Raw genomic sequence first — 6,146 nt, 5'->3', positions numbered from 1 at the left:
ATGTAGGCTATATTGGGAAGCCTGAGGTACACAGAGCAAGGAGAGAAATGAATGGAGGAGGTGAGGTAAAACGTGAGGCTGTCTAGCATACATGAAATAACCATAATTACTATTTTACCATACACGCATAGAATTATGAATGTGTATATTTTAATAAAGGTGAGATCAGAATAAACATAAAAGTGTTTTTGTCCCCAGACTGATATGAAAAGGACTCTGGTTTTGGTGTATGTCGGGGGTGGGGGGTGTGCTTTTCTCTTTCCATTTTTAAAAAGTTACTTCTTTTAAAGATTTTTGGAACTATGATTTTGTCAGTTCCCTTTTTCCTCCCTTCAGTCCCTTCCATATACCCCTACTTGCTTGCAGTCAAATTTATGGTCTCTTTTTCCATTGTTTTAAAATGAGTGAATGGAAATAAAATGTCAATGGGAAAATTCTAGGGAAAAAAGGTAAGGAGGGGCCTAGGGAGCCAGCTCAGCAGTTAAGAGCACTTGCAGAGGACCTGGACTTGATTCCCAGCACCTACATGGTGGCCCACAACCATCCATAACTTCAGTTCTGAGGACCATACATACATGCATGCAAAACACACAGAAAATAAAAGAAATATTTTAAAAGAGTTGTTACATAGTAAAATTTGTTACAAATTGGCACTCACTAAAACAGCCTATTTTAGCCACCAGAATAGAGGAACAGAATATAAATGTCTGAATGAATATATGTATTTCATATGTTGGAACATATGAATCACTGAAAGGATAATAGTCAAACATTTTGAGAAAATATTTCTGGGAGTGATTTTTTTGCATTACCTTTTACTATAAAGTATATTCTAAATGGATTAATGGTTCACATTTCATCAATGAAACCAAAGGATGCTGCCCTAAAATAGAGGTTTTTATGCTCTTGACTCAGATATACCCTTTCTGAATATTAGATTACTGGCAAAGTGTCCATCAAAAATGGGTAGATTTAAGTACATAAATATTTAAACAGCTTCATGGTGAAACAACATGGAGGAAATTGTGAGACACATAGCCTAGTCATATATCAATAGCATGGTCATATATCCACAGCATATATGAAAGCTAAATAGTAGGTATCCTTAATGGTTTTTCTATAAGTAACAGTGGACAGGAAAGTAAAGAAAGCTAAAGATAGAGGCTAATTTTAAAAAGGAGCTTTTCTTTATCCTTTATAAATTGTTTTGAGACAATATCTCCCTATGTTGCCCTGGCTGACCTGAAACTTGCTATGTAGATCAGGATGGCCTTTGTGCTGGCTAGTTTTATGTCCACTTTACATAGGTTAGAGTCATTTGAGAGATGGGACCCTCAGTTGAGAAAATGCCTCTATAATGCTGGCTGTAGACAAACCTGTACAGCATTTTTTTAATAATCCATGGGGGAGGGCCCAGTCCATTGTGGGTGGGGCAACCACTGGGACTGATGGTCCTGGGTTCTGTAAGAAAGCAGGTTGAGCAAGCCGTGAAGAGCAAGCTGATAAGCGGCACTCCTCCATGGCCTCTGCATCAGCCCCTGCCTCCAGATTACTGCCCTGTTTGAGTTCCTGTCCTGGCTTCCTTTAAATGATGGACTACAATGTGGAAGTGTAAGCCAAATAAACCCTTTCCTCTCCAACTTGATTTTGGTCATGATGTTTTATCATACATAGCAATAGTAATCCTAACTAGGACAGAGATCTGCCTGTCTCTGCCTCCCAAGTTTTGGGATTAAAGGCATTCCTCACCATATGCAGCCTTAGATATAAATTCTTAAAATAATATTTCTTGCTGTCAGCGTCACCCCTTTTTGTAATGAGCACTAAGTTACTTGCCTGAACATGCTTTTAGGCGGTCCATCAGTGTATTTGTCAGACAATAGCGGAACCCAGCTCCAGTATGACCATTGTGCAATGACTAGACATACTACATGTTAGTCAGTCCTCCAAAACTTCTGGTTGGTCTAGGTAAAGGGACAGGGGAAGAGTAGCAGAGGGGCCTGCATAAACAATAAAGGGGTTTTGCTGATAATTGTATGCACCTTATTGATCACCTAATTACTCTCACTCTTTAACCCTGGTGCATGGAACATGTAAATTGCTCAATGAATAGAGTCTTTGTATCTTAGTAAATACCTCATTTACATAGGTGAATTCTTTGGGTCAGATGGCTTAAGGTACTCAAATTCTGAATTAGGAATTGGGCAGGTTTGGAAACCCTTTGTCTTCACATCCTCTGTGGGATCTAGGGTTAGACTATCCAGATGAGTTCTTAAGAAGAACTTTAATCTAGTTCAGGAAACATTGTATGAATGATACTCATGAAACATCCCAAAGGATGAACAGGATTTGCTTTTTTGTTGTTTTTTTGTTTTTGTTTTGTTTTTTGTTTTTGTTTTTGTTGGTTTTTAAAGACAGGGTTTCTCTGTGAAACAGTTCTGGCTGTCCTGGATCTCACTCTGTAGACCAGGCTGACCTCAAACTCACAGAGATTCGCCTGCCTCTGCCTCCTAAGTGCTGGGATCAAAGACGTGTGCCACCACTGCCCGGCTTGTGCTGCCACCACCACCCGGCTAGGATTTGTTATTAAAACTTCAAACAAGAGGCCTACCAGGAGTGGGGTTTAGCTCACTTGCTTAAACATGTAAGAGATACTACATTTTTAAATTGCTTTAAGGGACTAGAGAGATGGCTCAGCAGTATGAGTTTATACTGCTCTAACAGAGGACCTGTGTTCAGTTCCCACACCCATGCCAGGAGAATTATAACCGCATGTAACTCTAGTTCCAGGGAATCTGACACCCTCATCTGGCCTTCATAAGCACCTGTACTCATATGTGCATACCAACATACAGATATACATCATTAAAAATAAAATAAATCAGCCATATGTAGTGGTACATGCCTTTAATCCCAGCACTCGGGAGGCAGACACAGGAGGATCTCTGTGAGTTTGAGGCCAGCTGGCTTATATAGCAAATACCAGGCCAGCCAGGGCTATTTTTGGCACAGAATAAATATTCAGAAATGATCATTCTCCTTTCTCCCTTACAAAAAGGTAAAGTGTGAGGGATCTATCCTCAAGAGAGATAGTTCTCAGCCTGATGTCTCCAGAGTAAAGGTCTGTAAAGATACCATGAAGAATTGAAGAAAACCAGGTGTGATGGTGTATGCATGTAATCCCAGCACTCAGAAGACTAGAGGCTTAAGCATGGCCTACATAAAATGATGTGTCTCAAAAAATTGGAGAGTTCCTTTATCTTCCTTATTTTTGTCATTTAATTTCCAAGGTAAACATATGTAATAATATATATGCAGTATATATTCCAAACTATAATGTAAAAATATGTACAAGGAAGAATACAAGGTTGGGAGATATTTTATTCTAGGTTGTGCTAAAAGTATAGGTAGATAAATAATTTGGAAAACTTTTTAGTAATTATTGAAAATTAAAAACAGATGTACAAGTAACAAAACTTTTTCTTTTAGACCTTATAAAAGGACACCCCAGGCTATAACCTGGGGCTCTTACTGATCTTGGCCACTGTCAATTTTGACAGTTTATCTTTTTCTAATCTAAACTGTTATTTCCTTTGAATAAAGTTATCACCCTACTTATTTAAAAAAAAGCTTCTACATGGAGAAACCCTGTCTTGAAAAACCAAAACCAAAAAAAAAAAAAAGTTCAAATTTTCAAAGAAAACTCGATTGGTCCAATAGACAAGAAAGGAAGGGATGGTAATATGCATAGAAAATACATGGCAAATAGAAAACACAAAGAACTGTGAAGGCAGAAATAGATCTACAATATGTCAATAACCCACATGAATTAAACCCTCTTATTCAAAGAAAACCCCAGGCTGAATTATTTTACAGGACATAGAGTTCAGGGTTGTTTTTAGGGTATACTTAGAAGTACCCAGAAGAGTTTAAAATAAAATGATGGGAAGAGGATAAAGTGTAATTCAGTGATAGAATGCTTGCTTAGCATGGGTAAGACCCTGAGTTGAATGCCTAGCACTGTAAAAAATACGACAGAAAAATATATAGCAGGCAAACAGTAAGCAGAAGGAAGTTGGAACAGCAAGTCACATGTAGCAAGCTTTCTCATTGGATTATCTTTGGATTGCCAACCCCCGAATAACAACTCAGAGACTTATTATTAATTATGAAAGCTTGACCTTAGATTAGGCTTATTCCTAACTAGATCATATAACTTAAATTAACCCATATTTTTGTTAATCTTTGTTCTACCATATGATATTACCTCTTTTCCGTCTTGCAACCCCCGTTTCCGTCTCCTGCATGCCTAGATTCCTCCTCCTCTTCCTTTCTTTTAACTAAATCCCACCTATACCCCCTGCCTAGCTATTGGCCATTCAGCTTTTTATTGCACCAATCATAGCAATACATCTTCACAGAGTGTACAAATATCCCACAGTAGTTATAGTTAAATCACTAATAGTATTCATCCATAGGAGCATGGCATGTGATAGACACAGTGCCAAGCAAATGCAGTCAATATATTGACAAAAAATACTGGAGAGAAGATATGAAAGCACAGCTTTAAATTTGTGTAATATGATACATTTAAACTTAAATTTTTCTCAGGCTCAAGACTTTTCTGTCCTCTAAATAGCTGTACAATTACTTTCAATCACAAATTGAGTCTTAAGTGATTAGAATGCCCAATACCAAATAATAAGGGGCCTCCTGAGTTTTATTTAGGATTAAGCCTTCTCTGCTTAGCTTGCACCAACTTTTGATGACCCTCCACCAGTAAGAGATGTACCAAGTTTCTTCTCTTGGCCCATCCTCCTTCCCTAGCTTACAGATTTTGACTTCAGGCCTGTCCACCATTGGAGTGAAGAGAAAGTAAGCAGGACAAGGACTGTAACTTCTTGACTTATAGTATAGCAAACCTGTTTCACAGCTATTGGATCTAGCCACTACTTAAAGCAGACTCTCAGTACATACAAGCTACTGGACTGAAATTTGTATACCATCAGTAAAACATTGTATTGTTGTTCCCCCAGCCATCCATGCATTCCATACAGTTTCTCCGTTGAGACTCATAGCACACCCAAACATTTCTCCGGAAGGCTTCAATACCAAGCATTTGCTCTCCTTCCTGGTCCATCTCTAGCACACAGGCAAACGCATGTATCTTTTTCTTCCTGATTAACTGGAAATTCAGACAGATCACAACACATTCACCTCCATTGTATTCCATCAGCACAGTTTCATTCTTTAACTGCTAAGATTTCTCATGCTACAAACAGATAATATCCCATTGTGCTTCTTAGTTTCAACTTCAAGAGGTCTAGCTGAACCTGTGGGATGAAGGGAAAAGCAACACAACTCATCGTCCTTGAAAGCCTGGCTAAGAAAACTCCTCTTCAGAATGGGTTAGGGATATGTCCCAATGGAGTACTTGCCTAGCATTTACAAAGCCCTGGGCTTCATCCCCAACATAGCAACATAACCCCACCACAAATAAAAGGAAAAAGAAAAACTCTGGAAAAAGAAAAAAACCCTCCCCTCTTCATAGCTCTGCTCTTGGCCCTTTAAAACCTCCTTATAATAAGATTTTAGAGCTGCTGGCTTGTTGTTTGAAAGGTGGATATAACTTCATACCTGTCACATCTTGATACCTAAGAGTGAACTTCTGATTTGACATACTGCCCTGCGAATTAATACCAGCTAGACCCTTAGTCCTGGAAAGTGACCATCTAATGTTTAAGAGACATTTAAAAGGCAGAGTGGGGAGGGGGTGGAGGTGGAGAGATGGTGACTAAGAAAACTGTCTGTTCTTCCAGAGAACCTGGGTTCAATCCCCAGCACCCACTTAGCAGCTCATAAGTGTCTGTAACTCCAGTTCCAGGGGATCCAACACCTCACACAGACATGCATGCAGGAAAAACACCAGTGCACATAAAAAGGTAAAAAGGCAGAGTAGGGTGGAAAGCGTGGGCTTTTGAAGTATGACAAAACAGCCAAAAATCCAAGCTCTACAATTTACTAGATTAAGGACTTCATCTATGTAGTCAGCCTCTCTGAATTCGGTTTCTTCTTCATTTAACAGAATTATTACTATATTATAAGATATTTTTTACACGAATAGAGCACCAAATGCTGCGTGTAAC

The sequence above is a fragment of the Peromyscus eremicus genome, chromosome X (genome assembly GCF_949786415.1).
Source record: "Peromyscus eremicus chromosome X, PerEre_H2_v1, whole genome shotgun sequence".
Lineage (NCBI taxonomy): Eukaryota > Metazoa > Chordata > Mammalia > Rodentia > Cricetidae > Peromyscus > Peromyscus eremicus.
This window is presented reverse-complemented; position numbering follows the sequence as displayed.